This window comes from Gopherus evgoodei, chromosome 2, assembly GCF_007399415.2.
Source record: "Gopherus evgoodei ecotype Sinaloan lineage chromosome 2, rGopEvg1_v1.p, whole genome shotgun sequence".
Lineage (NCBI taxonomy): Eukaryota > Metazoa > Chordata > Testudines > Testudinidae > Gopherus > Gopherus evgoodei.
The window spans coordinates 291,569,735-291,590,046 of record NC_044323.1 but is presented as its reverse complement, the minus strand read 5'-3'; positions in this window follow the sequence as shown (position 1 = coordinate 291,590,046).

Sequence of the window (20,312 nt, the reverse complement as noted above, 5' to 3'; positions counted from 1 at the left end):
GGTCAACTGGGTCAAGAGCTCTGGCCTGGTAGTCGGGGACGGGTGGCAGGCGAGCTCCCTTCCCCCCGTGCTTCAGGCCATCTGGTGGGGCGTGGGTCCGCTGCTCTATCTCGGCGTTTACCTTTCTGCCACACATCCGTATCCGCCAGAGAGCTGGCAAGGTTTGCAGGGCAGGGTGGCGGAGTGGCTCCAGAAATGGACAGGACTCCTCCGGTGCCTTTCCCTTCGAGGGAGGGCAGTGGTGCTCAATCAACTGGTCCTGTCCATGCTCTGATACTGGCTCAACACCCTGGTCCCGGCCCCGGGCTTCCTGGCCGACCTCCGGAAGGTGGTTCTGGAGTTCTTTTGGCCAGGACTGCACTGGGTCCCTGCAGGGGTACCCCACCTGCCCCTGGAGGAGGGAGGGCAGGGCCTGAAGTGCCTGCGCACTCAGGTCCATGTCTTCTGCCTCCAGGCACTGCAAAGGCTTCTTTATGGTGCGGGTAGTCCGGCGTGGAAAGTTCTGGCACACGTCTTCTTGCACTGCTTCCGAGGGCTCCGATACAACCGGCAGCTCCTTTACCTCGAACCGAGGAGTCTTCCGCGAGACCTCTCTGGGCTGCTGGTCTTCTACCAGGACCTCCTCCGGATCTGGAAGCTGTTCTCTGCGACCAGGTCCGTGGCGGCCACCGAGGGGGCAGATCTCCTCTCGGAGCCCCTGCTACACAATCCCCAGCTCCATGTGCAGGTGGCGGAGTCCCCCGCGGTGCCCCAGAGGTTGGTCTTGGCGGAAGCTACCAGGGTCAGAGACCTCCTGGACTACGACCGGGGAGACTGGCTGGATCCCCTGACGCTCGCTCAATGCATGGGGCTCTCCAGACCTTGTACTCCTCGGCGCATGCTCCAGGAGGTAGAGGCCGCTTTGCCGCCCGCTGCTCAGGCCTACCTCGACCAGTCCTGCGGGAGGGCACGCCCCGCCCACCCCAAGCCCTCCGGACCTTTTAATGGGGCCGCTGCCCCATAGGCATGACAGCCCCCCCCGCCCCTTCTCCACAAGCCAGCTGCACGACCTGCAGCCAGTCTGTTTCCAAACCGCGCCAAGGAAGCATCTCTACACGCTCGTGCTCCACATCCTTCACTTCCTCACCCTCGTGTCCCTCCCCAATACAAAGTGGCGGGACCTCCTGCCACCTCTGGAGGGTGAGGAGCCCCAGTGGGCCAGCCTCTACTCCACCCTAGTCCCAAGGCCTGCTGGGGATATTAGTTGGTGGCTCCTTCATGGGGCCGTGAGCACGGGCATGTACTTGGCACGGTTTACCCCTGTCCCAGACACCTGCCCCTTCTGCGGCCTGAGGGAGACCCTAGCGCACGTTTACTTAGAGTGCGCCAGGTTGCAGCCCCTATATCAGCTCCTCATCAACATCCTATTACGTTTCTGGCTGCACTTTTCCCCTCACCTCCTTCTCTACACACTCCCTATCCGTGGCCCCACGAAGTTCCAGGACCTCCTGGTCAACCTCCTCCTCGCTCTGGCTAAAAAGGCCATCTACATGACCAGGGAGAGGAGGTTGGCCGATGGGGACTCCAGTGACTGTGGGGCTTGTTTCCGATCCATGGTCCGTTCACGTATCCGGGCGGAGTTCCTCTGGGCGGCGTCCACTGGCTCCCTTGATGTCTTCGAGGAGCAGTGGGCGCTGTCCGGGGTTCTCTGCTCGGTGTCCCCGTCAGGTTCCCTTCTTATGACCCTTTGACCACACTCCTGTCCCTGTTCCTTTATTAGTTGTCCCCATAATCAGTGGGGTTCTGTGGTCCTGTGGATCCTCCCCTTAGGCTGGGGGGGATCCTTTAGCGGTGGGCAGGCTTTGCCCGCCCACTTCCCAGACACCCAATAGTACAGGTCTTAAGGTTAAAAGGAATCAGCAGGGTGATGGCCTATTTATGCAGGAGGGAGGTGCCAACCCTGCTTGGTCAGCTGGCGAGTTAATGCAAGGTTCAGTTGTCCACCCTTGCTCCAAACCAGAACAGCCAATGAAAACCATTTGGAGGTAAAAAAAGGAATGTTATAACAGACAGGGAATTGCCCTGTCTATGAATAAAGACAAGAGATTGTTTCGGTAGAACACAGAGTGGGAGAGACACTCTGTATCCATTCATTGAGGAGACATCTTGTTGAGCGGGGATGTTTTTCATGAATGATTGAGTGCTGGAGGGGCTGAAAGACTGGTGGCGCTGCGGCACTAACACTCAGCTACCAAAGGCAAGATTCCCCCTTGCTAGAGGCCAAGGTAACAAGGTGACTCCCGGTCCTGGATACCCCAAGAATCATCACATGTACCACACACAGAGCTCTTTCCCCCAAAGGGGAAGTGTGCCAGAGATCACTCTGTATCCACGAGGGACATTGCTGTTGATTGGAACATGCTCAGACATGGCAGTGACGAGCAGCAGTTTACAACCTTACAATAGAAAGCTAAACGAAGGGTGTCAATGGCAGCACATTCACCTACTTTTTAAACATGAAGTTTAAATAAGTGAGGCCCTGGCCCAGCAATCTGATCCACACACAAGGATCCCTACGAGCAGATGGTGCCAGAAGTCCTGGGTTCAATTCCCACTGATTATAATCATAGCTGTGTCCAGCATCCATTAGTCACTCAGCAAGGGCAGACACCAAGGGAAACATAATCTGTACTTGGACTCAGGGGCGACAACTGGGACCTGAGCTGTGAGAGACAGTTCAGGTCCTGGTGCAAGCTGAGGTGGCCCCAAGTAACATTTCTTGCTGCTATAGCCTTTTTGGGTACATCTACACTGTGATAAAAGGGGTGCTGGGCCAGGGGGCTATGGCCCCTCCCACTTTTTACCTGCCTTAATGGAAAGCAATGGGCGCAGGGGACAGAAAGGAGCAAGCACAGGTGGAGTCTTAGGGAGAAGAGGCAGCATGTATGGGCAGGGTTTTGGGGGGCAGGGGTGGCATGAGGGCAGGGCTCATGGTGAAGGGGCAGCGCAAGGGCAGGGCTCAAGAAGAAGGAGCAATGTAGGGGGGCTGGTGTGTGGTTCAGGCATCTGTGGCCCTCCCATTTTTAGGGTGCTTCTGCTCCTGGCTACTGGCCCAGGTCACCTGACTTGGGCTTGCAGGGCTATAAAATTGCCATGTAGATGTTCAGACCGGGGCTGGAGCCCAGGCTTGGAGACTCCCGAGAGGGGAGGGTTTCAGAACCTGAGCTCCAAGCCACGTGGGAACATCTACACTGCTGCTTTTAGTCCCGTCATGCAAGCCTCACAAGCCCAAGTCAGCTGACCTGAGCTCTGAGACTCGCTGCCGTGGTTTTTTTCTTGCAGTGTCGACATTCCCTGTGGGGCATGTGGCAGTGGGGAACAGGCAGGGTGCAGCTGTTTCCCACGCTGCCCCAGAATGTCCCCTGCCCCTGGGACTACAGCAGAGGTGGCGGAGCTCGCTGTGGGCTGAGGGATTTCACTGCAAGGCAGATGGGGTGAGTGGAGCAGCCCCACTGGTGCCATGGGACTGCATTGCGGGACTGAATTCCAGTTCTGTTCAGCTAATCTGCCTACTGAGCTCATCTCCATGCCAACAGTGACCCACCTGGCCTTACACCCTGTCACACTGCTCCCTAGAACATAAGAATGGCCATACTGAATCAGACCATACATCCATTCAGCCCAGTATCCTGTCTTCCAACAGTGGCCAATGCCAGGTGTCCCAGAGGGAGTGAACCTAACAGGTGATGATCAAGTGATCTCTCTCCTGCCATCCATCTCCACCCTCTGACAAACAGAGGCTAGGGACACCATTCCTTACCTATCCTGGCTAATAGCCATTAATGGACTTAACCTCCAAGAATGTATCTAGTTCTCTTTTAAACCCTGTTATAGTCCTAACCTTCACAACCTAGACTACACCTGCCCTCGCCACAGTGGCAGAATCTGCTTTGCTCCACAAAAGCTACTTGCGTACACTCCTGATGTCTTTGGCAGCTCAAGAATGGCTTGGCCAACTCACATTTAAGCAGGGGACTCCAGGCTGAGATACTCTGTGTATTGTATTGTATTGTATTGTATAGCATACCAACATTTTTATGGCTGACTTAGAACAACGCTTCCTCAGCTCTCGTCCCCTAATGCCCCTGCTTTACTTGCCCTACATTAATGACATCTTCATCATATGGACCCACAGGAAGGAGGTCCTTGAAGAATTCCACCTGGATTTCAACAATTTCCACCCCACCATCAATCTCAGCCTGGACCAGGCCACAAAAGAGATCCACTTCCTGGACACTACAGTGCAAATAAGTGATGGTCACATAAACACCACCCTATACTGGAAACCTACTGACCGCTATACTTACCTACATGCCTCCAGCTTCCATCCCGGACACATCATACAATCCATTGTCTACAGCCAAGCCCTAAGATACAAATGCATTTGCTCCAATCCCTCAGACAGAGACAAACACCTACAAGATCTTTATCAAGCATTCTTAAAACTACAATATCTACCTGGGAAAGTGAGAGAAGAGACTGACAGAGCGGGACGGGTACCCAAAAGTCACCTACTACAGGACAGGTCCAGCAAGAAAAATAACAGAACACCACTGGCCAGCACATACAGCCCCTAGCTAAAACCTCTCCAGCACATCATCAAAGATCTACAGCCTACCCTGGAAAATGATCCCCCAGTCTCACAGACCTTGGGAGGCAGGCCTGTCCTCACTTACAGACAACCCCTCAACCTGAAACAAATACTCACCAGCAACTGCACACAACACCACAGAAACACTAACCCAGGAACCAATCCCTGTAACAAACCCCATTGCCTACTCTGTCCTCATATCTACTCCAGTGACACAATCATAGGACCCAACCACATGAGCCACACTATCAGGTGCTCATTCACCTGCACATCTACTAATGTGATATATGCCGTCATGTGCCAGCAATGCCCCTCTGACATGTACATTGGATAACCAGACAGTGTCCATGTAAAAGAATAAATGGACACAAATCAGACATCTGGAATGTTAACATACAAAAGCCAGTAGGGGAACACTTCAATCTCCCTGGACAGTCAATAACAGATTTAAAAGTAGCCATCCTGCAACAAAAAACTTCAAAAAGAGACTTCAAAGAGAAACTGTAGAGCTACAATTCATTTGTAAACTTAACACCATTAATTTGGGCTTGAATAGGAACTGGGAGTTGCTGGCTCAATGCAAAAGCAATTTTCCCTCTCTTGTACTGACACTTCCTCATCAATTATGGAGAGTGGACCACATCCACCCTGACTGAATTGGCCTTGTTGTCATGGCTTCTCCAATTGTAAGGTAACTCCCTTCTCTTCATGTGCCAGTATATTTATGCCTGTATCTGTAATTTTCACTCCATGTACCTGAAAAACTGTTTTTTTTACCCACCAAAGCTTATGCCCAAATAAATCTGTTTGTCTTTAACGTGCCACCAGACTCCTTGTTGTTTTTGTGGCTATAGACTAACACGACTACCACTCTGATACTTGACAAGCTGATATATTCTGAGCCAGGGCTCTTGCCAGATGTGATTAAAAATGGAAGATGGGCATAAGCCCCCAAAATGGAGATTTATAACACAAATAGTGACAAGGCTGGATTTTGTCTTTATACCTGCAGCACAGAAAGCAATGAGGATCTTGTACACCATGAGCAGATGTTTAATTAGATAAGTGCTTCATAGTTCTGCCTTGCAGCCAGTGTGAAATGAGTTTGGTGGTCTCTAGTGGATGGATGCCCTCTACACAGGAGTCAGAATGAGAGCTCACCTCATAGTTAGAATCTTCAGAGTGAGACCAAGGATTGAGTAGACCATAGAGATCAGCCATGGAGTCAGAGCTGGAGCCCAGTGGCAGACGAATTTGGGCAAAGGTTGTATAATGACTTTTATCTTAGTTGTCAATGGGGATTAAACCCTGGACCTCCAGCAGTAAGCACATGAGATGCTGTAGCTTAAGATAAAATGACTAAGACACATAACAGGGGTTTGTAGTGTCAATGGATCAAGCATACAGTGGGACACAACACTCACTGAACTGTGGGTTACTATTGTACCACCACTACCTATGCTGTATCCACCCTGGAGGGAAATGGAGGGCTCTTGTCTGCAGGGCTGTTAAGCTGCCACCAGTACTACATTCATGCATGCAGTTTCATAACATTATCTTCCATTTTCAGGGCAGCTTTCATGCCAAGGCATTTTGTACCTAAATATTGCCAAATTCTGTGGCGCCATGACTCTAAGCACTACTACACTACAAACCCTAGAAAATAATATACATGAGTGAAATACAGCCAACCAGCCCAGAGCACGCTATGGAACAACAGTGGAAGGGGAAACTGGGGACAGGGAAAACAAGGTAACCTACTGCTTGTATTGAAAAGTGGCATTAGCTGTTTAATGACAAAGATTCCTTTGCATCTGGTAAATGTCAAAGTGCTCACTTTACGTACCAATGAAGGGATGATGTCATGGTGAGATTTTAATTTTGAACCTATGAGGCATTTCAAACCTGAGGCCCCATTTTCTTGAGGCAAGCCATTCCCAATGAAGTCACTGGGGGCTAGGGCTTGTCTGAACAAGAATGTTGAGCTGGGGTAAGTTGAGTCAACTTTTAAACCACATTCTTGCCATCCAATCCTGGTATTTGATGCCTTAGTTAAAGCCCCCACTTCTGGAGATGAGCAAATCCCCTGGACTCTCCGCTTCCATTTAAAACTGAAGCAAGTTTCTTGCTCTCATGGTTGCAGAGAAAAGCTTGAAAATGTGACCCACCTGCACCCTAACAATTCTAAAACCAGACATTTTTTTAAAACCTCATGGTTCTTAAGCCAATCTGGTGATTTTGGGGGAGAAGGAAATGACTTGTGAGTGTTGAATATTTGTGGGTTGGCAATAGTGAAGTTGATATTAACCAAACTGCGAGAGGCTGTGTGGACACGGATTTGGTTTAACAGTGGCTTGTATTGGTTTATTTTAATTGATGAGGATCAGGTTTAAACTGAACCAAAATAAGCAAACCTGAGGTGTTTGAATGATAGAGTGGTGAGCGGTGCCTTCCCAGCAGTTAACCGAGGTTGGATTCCTGGCCAGTGCAGTAGTGGGTGTTGGGGTGTGTGTGGGAGGGGGGTATTATTATTATTATTTATTATTATTATTATTATGTGAAATGGTTGCTAGTAATAACAGGGGACCAGATTTGATGATCCAATCCTGCGTCCTTATAATAGTGAAATAAACGACCACACAGCCTCCTGCTCCAGTTTAAATTCACACCTTAATTTACACTGGTGTGACGTTCTCCTGGAGCCCCATCCATCCCAACATCCAGTATGGACACAGGGGAATCAGACCCCGAAGGCAGAGTTACTGCAGGCCTGATTCGACTTTGATTGAAATCAATGGTTGAAATCTATTGATTTCACTGTGAGCTGGAGCAGGTATTTCCTCCCCGAGTTAGAGAGGCAGAGGAAGGAAGGTGTTATTTTAAAGGACCAGTGGGAAGGCAAACAGGTTGGTTAGAATTGTCAAGATATTGGAGAATGTCAGAAGAATTACCCAGCAAAAACTCTGGGGGAGCAGGGCCATGTGCAGCAGGAACTCAACTGAAGAAAATAAAAAGAGTTTCCTCCGCTTGGCACAGTGTTAGTCACAGCCTCTGGCGGTGAGAGAGCAGCTGTTAGATAACAGTGTGTCATGGGCTTGGGGAAGCTAGGCATGAAGTGGGAGAAAGGGGAGTGAGAGGAACATGGCACTGACTGAACCACGATCTGCTGACTAAGAACTGCTGACTCTGGCCCAATTCCGCACCTTCAATTCTTTTCTTAATTCTCACTTTCTATTAATGAATCTAACACCAGTCAGCTAACTGCATTTCTCCCCCCACAGGCACAGCCCTAGCAACCGCAGCGCTAGCTTTCCTCGCACCAGGGAGAAGCCTCGCTCCTGGCTTCCACCTCTAGGAGTGAGGGGGCTGCTCCCTCGCCACTCCCAGCTCAATCCAGCGCTATCTGCAGAGACTGCCAAGCATGGGGCCAATTAGTGCCAATCATGGAGGCGTTTCTTCTGATCTACCTGCTGTCCACTGACGACTAGATGTGGTTCCTGTCACGGTTTCAGGGTTAAATACACCTTTGGCCCCCTCCAGCCCTTGGTCTTCCTCGAGGGCACCTAGTTAAGATGTCAGGATCCCTGTCGTTATCTCTCTCAGGCAGACACCCACATCTCTCACCCTCCAGACAGGGCTTGTAGTCCCTCTGCACCTCGCTGACTTAGTGGTTAGAGATTGCTGTAGTGAGCCATAACTCCAGTGTTTTTCATATGTCCATGATTTTTAGTTTCTAACAAAGTTATGAATTTAAGCTCCCAGGCTTGCCTTTTGAAGGTATTGTGTCCAGGAGTGGCGCCAGGGTTTCTGGCACCCTAGGCAGAATTTGGGAGTGGCATTTTGTGCACTCCCCATGGAGCGCACGGGAGCTTCCAGTTCCATGCCCATCGTACCGCCGAAGAAGGACCCTCCGCCGAAATGCCGCAGGTGACAGCGGCAGTCATTGAGCTGCTCAATTGCCTGCCGCTGTTTTCCGTGGCACATCGGCAGAAGGTCCTTCTTCGGTGGCGCAACGGGAGCAGAACCGGAACTCCTGTGCGCCCTGTGAGGAGCGCACAAAATGCCGCCCCCCAAATCCTGGTGCCCTAGGTGATCGTCTAGGGTCGCCTAATGGAAGTGCCAGCCCTGATTGTGTCCCCTAATCACCTCCCACTGTTTTTGGTTCCTGGAGGAGCTGTGATAACCCATCCTGCCAGCATTCAATCCCTGACCCACAGATACATAAACTATTCATAGGCCATGTCTACACTACGGCTTTTGTCAGTATCACTTATGTCACCAGGGATGTGAAAAAAACACACCCCGAGTGACACAAGTTACACTGACAGAAGCACTGGTGTGGACAGAGCTATGTGGGCAGGTGAGCTTCTCCCGCTGTCAAAGTTAATGCTGCTCGTGAAGGTGGTTTTACTACGTCAGTGGGAGAATTCTCTCCGGCCGGCTTAGAGCAGCTACACGAGCGATCTTTCAGCCACACAGCTGCATCAGGTACAGCTCTGTCACTGTAAATTTGCTAGTGTAGTCACGGTCATAAACTTAATACAATACGGTCCCCAAAAACATTGCACGTGGCTGCAGTATCTGTCACCGTTCTCACTGCAACACAGTCTGGCCCCTCTCCTACATATCTGGGAGTAAGCATGTAATAGCCTTGGATACACATGCTAGTAAGCGGAGGTCTGGATTGTGTGTTCCTAGGCCCATGCCATACATTGCAGAATGTGCTGTTCAGTAGCTGGGTGTCTGTGGCAACCTAGTGCAAGTTGCACAGCTTTTGCGGTCCATGGGTGCGTAACACGAATAACTGTCACGTAGCTCTCTGGATCTTTCGCCCCATTGGTTGCTGCTTCATCCTGTGGCACAAAGCAGCCTTAAGATCAGTTTAAGCAGCAAGTAGCTTCCATGTTACAGCTGCTCCAAGCATTGCAATCTGTGGAAAAGGGGAAACGACCAGAATATCCTTATTCTCCAGCAGTGCCTACCAGCTGCAATGGACCCTAAATCACGCTGGGGACGTAACCAGCATCCAAGCCAGTCCCAGGATCTGGAGCTGCCCTGAGCATACCTTGACAGCAGCTGAGGATCTAGTCCCAGGAGCCAAATTCACACCTACCATAAGAGAATGCAATTTCACTAGCTTGACACACCGCTTACCCCAGGTCTGCATTTGACCTTTTGCTTCCATCTGGGTAGAAGTTTATCACATGACATCTCTCTGTAATAAAGCAACAAATCCTGAAGCAGCCAATGTCTCGTCTACCTTAGTCTGGGATCTATCCAATTGGAGCACCTTGTACCCTTCTGTTCGGGCATAAGTTTTCCCTGTAAACACTAACACACAGAGTACTACATGCACAAGGAGGCTGATTTGCTTTGAATTCCCGGGGTTTAATGTATTTAAAATCTCAGCCATAACACTGCATTGCCACTATTTAATTAGCTCCTTCATTCCTAGAGACTAGGCCTTCGCAGCCAGGCTCTGAAATACTTAAGTGGAATGATATAGGAGTGCGGGAAAAGGCTGCATTATGTGTCAGAGTACCTAATTAGGAACAAAAATATGATATAGTTGCAGCAAGGCGCTCAACTGATGGCCTCAGGCCAAAGCAAAAACATATTAGGCCTCCTTATCTGGTAAAGACACTGCGAGTATGCAACAAGATTGGATGTTTTCCTCAAAAGGAATTATTCTGGGGAAGTTCTATGGCCTGTCTCATACAGGGGGTCAGACTAGATCAGGGGGGCCAATGTGAGCCTGAGACGGAGCCAAAATTTACCAATGTACATTTCCAAAGAGCCACAGTAACACATCAGTAGCCCCCCATCAGCTCCTCCATCCGTCCCTCCCCACACCTCCCGATCAGCTATTTCATGGTGTGCAGGAGGCTCGGGGCGGGGGGAGAGGGGAGAAGCGAGGCACAGCAGGCTCAGGGGAGGGAGTGGGAAGGGGTGGAGTGGGGGGCAGGGCCTGTGGCAGAGCCAGGGGTTGAGCAGTGAGCACCCCCCGGCACATTGGAAAGTTGGCTCCTGTAGCTCCAGCCCTGGAGTCAGTGCCTATACAAGGAGCCGCATATTAACTTCTGAAGAGCCGCACGTGGCTTTGGAGCCACAGGTTGGCCACCCCTGGACTAGATGATCACAATGGTCCCCGCTGGCCTTGGAATCTGTGCATTTTATGCTAGGAGCAAATTAGAATCCCAGCATAAAATGTCCTAATGACTTGCATGGGTTGATAAATGCACAGAGGCACTGCTTAGTGATTAACACAGGGGTCCCTTCATCAGGAGGATGGGATGCTATGCTTCACAGAGGGGCTTGATGCCCTCCTGGTCACAAAGCGCTTGGAGATCCTCAGATGGAAGATGGTATTAAAGTGCAGAGTATTGTTACCTATGTCCCTGCATCTTGCTTTAGGCCTGATCTTAATATAGTCAGAGCACTTCAGCTTGGGGATTGCAGTGTGTGAAGTGGCAGGCCCTCTGTAGGAGATTACAGGTATGGGGGGAGGGATAGCTCAGTGGTCTGAGCATTGGCCTTCTAAACCCAGGCTTGTGAGCTCAACCCTTGAGGGGGCCATTTAGGGAACTGGGATAAAATCTGTCAGGGATTGGTCCTGCTTTGAGCAGGGGGTTGGACTACATGACCTCCTGAAGTCCCTTCCAACCCTGATATTCTATGCCATACCTTGTAATGCAGGGGATCAGTGGAAGGCCCATTTGTTGAACCGCTCTCGTAATGCTAACTAGGACTATGCTGCCTAAAATAGGTGGCTAGGAACGCCCTGGAGGATTTCTGTCCTTTCCGCTCAGAGATCCCATGGCGGTAAATGTTCACTGGCACTGAATGGCTACACCAGGCTATATTGAGATACCTCTTCTGAGGAGTCTGTGTGGACTTTGATGTCATCAACACCCTGATGACATTCAGTTCTGCTGTATGTCTCTTTCTAATCAGACTCATGGTGTTGGTGCCCTCTCACTGCCTAGGCCAGAGGAGAGCAGGCTGGCTAAAGACCAAGGACTGCACTAACTTCCTATCTCATTCTGCAGGCACCTCTGGGTACCAATATTGGTCTTTAAATTGCTGCGATAAGATTATCCTCAAGAGCCCAAGGGACTTGGGCATCTAATTCCCACTGAAATTCAGTGCGGAACTTCCTAAGGAAAATCCTAGCCTGTGTGTCTTGGGGCCTTGCTCCTTGAGAGCCCTACCCCCTGTTCAGTCATAGCTATGCAGATCAGACATTGTGCTCTGGCCAACTGTCCCTGGATTAAATGCCTGGAGACTGAGAACAGGGCATTCACAAAGGAAGGCCCTTGAGCTGAGGATTTTGCCTCCTCCGAGGGCCAGAGAGCCCGGGTGTGCTGAACTTCAGGGCACAGGGTACAGCCGGTCAGTATTCTCAGGCATCAGCCTAAAGAGCAAGAGTAGTGGGGACTGATGTTATCTTTGATTGGGGGTAGTCTCAGGGTACATCTACAGTGCAAAAAAAAAAACCCACTTCAGTGAGGCCCAGAGCCTGCATCAGCTGACTCTCGCTCATGTTACAGGGCTAAAAATAGCAGTGTAGACTTTCCCACCTGGCTGGAGCCCAGGCACTGAAACCTGGCGAGGGGGCAGGGTCTCATAGGCTGAACAGAAATGTCTGCATGGCTATTTTTAGCCCCCTAGCGCAAGTCCAAGTCAGCTGACCAAGGTCTGAGACACGTTGACGTGCCGGACATATCCTCATTTAACGTCAGTTGCCCATCTGGTCGTTTCTGTTTGTTTTCAGATTTGTATCTCCACGCTGGGGGAAATTTAATGGGCACATTTTTAAAAACTGGAAACAAAAATTGAAGTCCTGCTGGGTACATCGATTTTGAAGAGCAAAGCCGTTGGTCAGCGAACGAGAGTGGTAATTGGTCAGAAACCAGTCAAGCATCATTATTTGGGAGCATAGCAGGACCCACAATGTGGTAGGCGGTTTGCAAACATATAATTAGATACCCCTTGCGCCAAAGAGCTCAATCGAACATGGTCAACAAACAGGGTTAGGAGGGGACTATCCATCTTCATGCTTCAGGAGATAAGCCAACCTCTACTAATGGGGAGTAGGAGGAAATTTTCCCTGCAGTTGAGTTACACCACAGCTACATACTGCAGGGTTTCTTACACATTCCTCTGAAGCACCTAGCACTGGCCACTGTCAGAGACAGGATACTGGACATGATGGACCATGGGACTGGTCCCGCATGGCAATTCCTCTATTACTACAGACAATCTCTACAATGGCAGCAATGTCTGTCTGTGCTGAAGAAAAGGACTGTTTAAAACAAACACCCCTGTATCCAGGTTGAGCTCCTCAAATGAGTACTTTGCCTTGCGTTAGTTCCTGCCATCCAAGGATCTCAAGTATTGTGACAGACCCAGACCAGTGGGGTACAGAAGTCTGGTAGAGGGCAAATATACTGGTTACTGGGTGAGTAGTTTTCTGTTCCCTGAGTGACCAGAGCAGGGGCTGCACTAGAGTAATCAGGAACCTGCTAGAACCAGTTAAGGCAGACAGGCTGATTAGAACACCTGCAGCTAATCAAGGCAAGCTAATCAGGGCACCTGGGTTTAAAAAGGAGCTCACTTCAGTTTGTGGGGGGCGCGTGAGGAGCTGGGAGCAAGAGGCACAAGGAGCTGAGAGTGAGAGGCTGTGCTGCTGGAGGATTAAGGAATACAAGCGTTATCAGACACCAGGAGGAAGGTCCTGTGGTGAGGACAAAAGATGTTTGGAGGAGGCCATAGGGAAGTAGCCCAGGGAGTTGTAGCTGTCATGTAGTTGTTACAGGAGGCACTATAGACAACTGCATTCTACAGGGCCTTGGGCTGGAACCCGGAGTAGAGGGCAAGCCCAGGTTCCCCCCAAACCTCCCAACTCCTGATCAGACACAGGAGAAGTTGACCCAGACTGTGGGTTCCACCAGAGATGAAGATCACTGAGATGTGCAAATCTGCCAATAAGCGCAGGACCCACCAAGGTAGAGGAGGAACTTTGTCACAGTATCTAACCAACACAGTAAATAACAGTGTCTTTCCTCTTACATCAGGTACTAGTATCATGATTTTTACGCTGAGCCCAGTGCATGCTGGGACAGGACTTCGGGAGTTTAGTCTGTGTCATGTGTTCACTGCAGTCATGACCCACGAGCCTTCAATTCATCAATTTCTCTACCGTACACAGTGGTTTGGTGGCCTTCATGCCTATATTACCTTAAAGTGCTACCACAGTGTCAGCAGCAACAGCTGTAGCACAGTAATGCAGAGCTGAATCCAGAAAGAAGAAATAACTCAGGATGCAGTGAGTTAACACTGGAACGCCAGCCTGTCGTCAGCCTTTCTTGGGGTGAAAAATAAACCCAGCTGTACGGAGTTCAGAAGAGCATGTGTGCGTGTGTATGTGTGTTTATAATCAATATATTGACTATTAATAGTCAGGCAAATTCTTAAAGACTGACCACTGCTGGAATTAGTATGATAAAAGCCCACCTAAAAGGAGGTGATCAGGTATATTATCCTGCCCTATGAGAAAGCAAAGAACAGATCTGCAGCTACACAACAGGTTGCTGTAATCCCATCACACCCAAACTGGGTAAATACTTACTGGGTGGGCAACCATCGTGAACACTTAGGTACTGCAGGAAATGCTGAATCCTGACCTTAAAGGAGTTTTGGCTGAGTAAGGACTTCAGGATTTGGCACCACATCCATCCTTTGTCTCCACCTGCCTATGCAGGTTCCTAGGCCATACCCGTCACCATGGCGACTGGACAGTTACACAATGTCATTAAATCAATGTGAGGTGTTGTCACTAATTTAACTCTGACCAGGATTTTGTCCTTGGTCCATACAGTGGGCCTCATCCTGCTTTCCACTGAAATCAATAGAAAAACACCTGTTGATGTCAAGAGAACAAAGACCAAGAGAGGGAGGAGGGCTACTGCACTGGGACGCAGGGATTCAGTTTCCAACTCTGCCACTGACTCAGTATGTGACCTTGGGCAAATTATTTAATAGATCTGTGCTTCATTTCCCTATCTGTAAAATAGGGAAAATAATACTTTCCATCACCCAGACTTTGTATGACTTGTCTCTTTAGACTGTAAGCTCTTCAGGACAGGAACTGTCTCTTATGCAGTGTGTAACCCGTTTGGGGTTTAGAGAGCATGGTCCCTTTAAATCTTTTTCCTGGGGGGCTGGGGAGAGTGAGAAAAAAGAAGGAAAACTCCAGGGGGTGACTCTGAAGCTGAAAGGGAGAGAGAAGGGCAGCCCACAGGCCCTGGTAAAGTGAAGCAGCACAGAACCTGCCTGAAGCCTGGGAGGGACAAGGTGGCTGATCGGGGACACCCCAGGACAGGAGCCAGGAGGAGTACTGTGCCAGGGAGGAATCGCCCAGTATCGCGGCTGCCCAGAGCTGCATGGTGCTGTGAGTACTGGGGCTTGTGACTCTGCATTGGGAACAAGGAGGGAGGCTGCTAGCCAGTTAAGTGGGGAGGTGGTCGCTCTGTGGGGCTTTGCAGAGAGCAGCAGAAGAGGGCACCAGAGGGGTTTACTGGGGAGAGTTCACTGGTGCCAAAGATGACCAGGAGCACCCAAGACCCACCACTAGACTGGAACTTTGCTCAGGCCTCCTGAACTCTGTGTGTAGACACGTTGCTCAGTGTCTGCCCTTCCAGACTGTGCTACCACTGGGCCCGTGGGTCCTTGGCTTGGATCCAGCCCTGTTTTACTGCTCCCCCTATATTTCCCCTTGTTGTTTTCTCCTCTCATCCCTCTGTAAATAAATATCTCCCTTTCTTATATCCATTGTACTTTTCCTGTGGGTTGATGTGTTCACTCTGGCGGGTCTGAAACAGGTGCCCCTGGGGTGGAAGGGATTTCTCCTGCTGCATTCCTGCATGCGCCTTCTCTTGGCCAGAGCTGCCTGCAGAGCAGACTCCATCTTGGCCATGAGGGTGCTAAAGTTACAAGTGTCTGTACAGCACCTAGCATAATGAGCCCCCCAATCTCAGTTAGGCCTCTAGAGGCTACTGAAATACAAACAACAAGCAGGCCCCATATCTGCGCCATGCTACTGTCTACTCTATGTATCTGTGCTAATTTGGCTGCAGGAAGATCTGAAACCTTCTCTGAATTTTTAAATGTCTTACAAGTTTTATTTTTATATCAGAGTTGCCAAAGGTGAGCCCAGTCTCACCACCTACGCATGCACTTTACAAAAAAATAAAAGAACTGGGTTTTAATTTGCTAAGAGAAAGTCCTGAAATCACTGCCTACAGGCAGAGTGGTATTTTAAATCTTCCCAGAAGAGTTGATGATGGCAAGACCCTTAAATTACCACCTACATCTACACACCCACATATGTGTGCGCTCACTTTTCTGTGTTAAAATCTGTAGGCACGGAGCCCCAGGAAACAGACTTTTTTTAGACAACTGGGTTTAGGTTTCCTCTGCACTTATTGACAGAACAGAGGTGAAAAGCAGAGATGTGTGCAAGCCCTAGATCCCAGCTACAGCTACAGGGTATTTTTTCACCCATAGAAAAGTACAAACTCCCTCTGGGATCGTAGATGTGAACACTTAGTTTGCAGCAAGCAGGAGTAGAACAACTCCACCATAGCCTGCCATACACTAAATGCCTGTGCGGACCCAGCTATTGCGCACTAAAAGCACTGCCGGATGCTTTGATCTAACCCACTTTGAAATGGGAGGAGACTGGAGCACACTGGGGCGCTTTTAGGTTACTTTACACCCCAGCAAACCAAGTGATCATGTTGATGGGCCCCCAGAGAACAGGCTCCACCTTGAGCTTTGCCTCTCTCTGGATCAACCTCTGGTTGGAGTTTGAAGACAATGGGAGAGTGTCAGCATCACATTGGGGCAACTGGAACCACTGTAGCCCCTGTGTGGGCACATGGTGAGAAATTCTGGCCATCAGGCTGTCAGTCTTCTTCTTAGCATATGCCTCAGGTGGCACGTGACCAGGATTCATCACCAAATTTGGTCTGCTGGTTGGATCATTCACTTCCCCAGCCCCAGGCCAGGCACAGACAGGGAGAGTGACGTGAATGCTGATCCATGTGATGGTGCAGACAAACTATCACTAGCTGGCTAGACATACCCAGGCTTTGTTCATGGAATGGCTGGGGTGAAGGGAGACAGAGGAAGGCTTCAACTGCCACCACAGAGTCCAGAGTATCTCTGTCGTTTTGATTTCCACTTCACAAATCCCAGTCCCCAGAGCCTTTCAGTGCCCTACAGCAGAACAATCTCTTGAGCCTAGGTTCCTTTCCCAGCCACCAAAGCCTGAGCATCCACCCTTCCATCAAAGGCAGTGGGAATGGTGGGTCCACAGCACCTCTGCAACTCAAGCACGTAGGCTGAGCTTGTCAAACTCAGCCCTAGCTCAGCTCTCACTGAAGTCAATGGGAGTTTTACCACTGAGCCCGCTATAGTCAGCAAAAGGCCAGGGCTGAGTGCTTCAGAAAGTCCCGCCCTTGCTGTGTATAATACACAGCTATAGTGCAGGAATTTCCTCTTTTCTGCCTAGGCTGTCAGTCTCTGGTGCAGATGTAGTAGTCTGCTCTTTCTATGCTTCTCTTCAAGGCCTCTTCCAGATGTTTAAATTATCCCTAGAGCTCTCTGGCTCCTTGTGGTTCTCCTTCAGATGTTTTGCATGTTCTCTTCCAATGACTGGATCTTGACGCTGAATATAGGTAGAAAGCTGTATTTAGGGTGGCTAATTAGAATACAAACAGAGTATGGAAACATGCATCCTTAGGCTGCAATTGGTATTAAGTACTTAACTCCTAGGTTCTGTTCATGGCTGCCACTGACTCAGTGTTCCAACTGCCAGGTGCCCCAGTTTCCCTACTTTTAAAGTGGGAATTATTATACCTACCGATGTCACAAGGAAATGAAGGTTGGAAGAGCACTTTGAGGGCTTTGGATAATATGTGAGTGTAAAAGAATTGTTGTTTATAATAATAACTAAACCAAAATGGCACAGAACTTTAAGAGGGTTTCATACCTGGCCCTTGATCTCTACAGTGATCCAAGCCAACAGCTCAACTCCAAACACCCGCTGCTGTATTTGAATTCTGGATCCAAATTTCACAGTGCAGGCCCATCTCATGACTCAGTTGCCTATCAAAGTGCCACAAGGTGTCTGCCTGGTTTCTTAGCAATAATGCTGTGTATGGCTCTGCAGGAAATACCAGCTGGAGCTGTCTCAATCCTTGCAGAGAGAGCTTTGGAGCCAGATCTTTTGTCGTTCTGAAGCAACCCCCTCTTGCCAATGAAGGTGCAGGGTTTGATAGCTAGGTCTCCTAAAACGCCCTCAAACTCTAATAGCATCAAGTATTAAATGCAATTGTATTACAAAATGAAGGAATAAATGTAACTAGAGTCAGCCCTTTGAGGCTGGTCCAAGTCATTAGTGACAATAACCATGTGGAAGGCATGTTGTATTGTCAGTTCCGTTACTGCTGGGCCCAGGGTCCACATCATGACTGCCACCCACAAATCTGGCACTTTAACATGTTAGTAGCATCAAGGATGAAATGAGCATAGAGATGGGCACCTGATATTGGCACAAGAGCAACACCCCAGTTGTGAGTTTTCTCCACAGACAGGCCAAGGATGTGCCATGGAGACTGAACTGTTCTCATATTCCTAGATTTGTTCTTTCTAATTCATGGCTGAGAGTCATTGGCAGTGGTGTAAGGAAAGCTGCAATGCTTATGTTTATATTGTACCTGCCTTCTGTTGAACTCTTCAAGGCTCTTAGTCCAGCACCTTTGGCCAGCATTAATTCACTCCTCATTTTCTACTAGAAGATCCCAGTGATGTCACTTTTTTTGTAAGTGAAGAGAGATTTCTTCCAGCAGGACTTACTGTTTCTGAAGTGCAGAAATGGACAGCATACATTCTGCTTGTGACACTACCCATAGAATCATAGAATCATAGAAGATTAGGGTTGGAAGAGATCTCAGGAGGTCATCTAGTCCAACCCCCTACTCAAAGCAGGACCAACACCAGCAAAATCATCTCAGCCAGGGCTTTGTCAATCCGGGCCTTAAAAAGCTCTAAGGATGGAGATTCCACCACCTGCCGAGGTAATCCATTCCGTGCTTCACCATCCTCCTAGTGAAATAGTGTTTCCTAATATCCAACCTAGACCTCCCCCACTGCAACTTGAGACCATTGCTTCTTGTTCTGTCATCTGCCACTACTGAGAACAGCCTAGCTCCATCCTCTTTGGAACTCCCTTTCAGGTAGTTGAAGGCTGCTATCAAATCCCCCCTCACTCTTCTCTTCTGCAAACTAAACAAGCCCAGTTCTTGTAAGTCATGTGCCACAGCCCCCTGCTCATTTTTGTTGCCCTATGCTGTACTCTTTCCAATTTGTCCACACCTTTTCTGTGGCGGTGGGGAGCAAAACTGGACGTAATACTCCAGATGTGGCCTCAGAAGTATAGAGGGGAATAATCACTTCCCTCAATCTGCTGGCAATGCTCCGACTAATGCAGCCCAATATGCTGTTAATCTTATTGGCAACAAGGGCACACTGCTGACTCATATCCAGCTTTACATCCGCTGTAATTCCCAGGTCCTTTTCTGCAGCACTGCTGCTTAGCCAGTCGGTCCCCAGCCTGTAGCGGTGCATGGGATTCTTCCATCCTAAGTGCAAGATGCTGCACTTTTCCTTGTTGAACCTCATCAGATTTCTTTTGGCCGAATCCTCCAATTTGTCTAGGTCACTCTGGACTGTATCCCTACCTCCAGTGTATCTACTTCTACCCCTAACTTAGTGTCATCTGCGAACTTGCTGAGGGTGCAATCCATCCCATCATTCAGATCATTAATAAAGATGTTGAACAAAACTGCCCCAAGGACCGACCCTTGGGGAACTCTGCTTGATACTGACTGCTAATTAGACATCGAGCCATTGATCAGTACCCATTGAACCCGACAATCTAGCCAGCTTTCTATCCACCTTATAGTCCATTCATCCAATCCATACTTTTTTAACTGGGAAGAATACAGTGGGAGACTATATCAAAAGCTTTGCTAAAGTCAAGATATATCACATCCACCTCTTTCTCCATATCCACAAAGCCAGTTATCTCATCATAGAAGTAATCAGGTTGTTCAGGCATGACTTGCCCTTGGTGAATCCATGTTGACTGTTCCTGATCACCTTCCTCTCCTCCAAGTGCTTCAGAATGGTTTCATCTCATTAACCTGCTCAGCCTCTTCTCCAAGAATATAGACATCCTGGAGCTATATGATAATGACAAGTGTTAGTGTCTTTATACCCAAGGCAGTTTCCCACTTCCATGGGGTTAGAATCATTTCAAACTTCAAGGCTAACTTGACCCCTCTGTGAACTTGCAGGTTAAGGGGAGGAAAAAAAGGAAACCCTTCCCTTGAATTTCATTGGACATTTTGCCAGCTCAAGATGCTTTTCCTGGAGGAGTCCCAAGATTGCTCTTTGACGTTGGGGAGCACGCCAATGCAGGCTTTGGTCCCAGTCATGTTCCTTCCAGTAATGCTGGTTGGAAAGTCACACCTGCCTCGCATGATGAGGGTGATTTCTCCTGCTTTGCTTTTCTTGCAGATAAATTTCTGGCAACTAAAATAAATCAGCAACA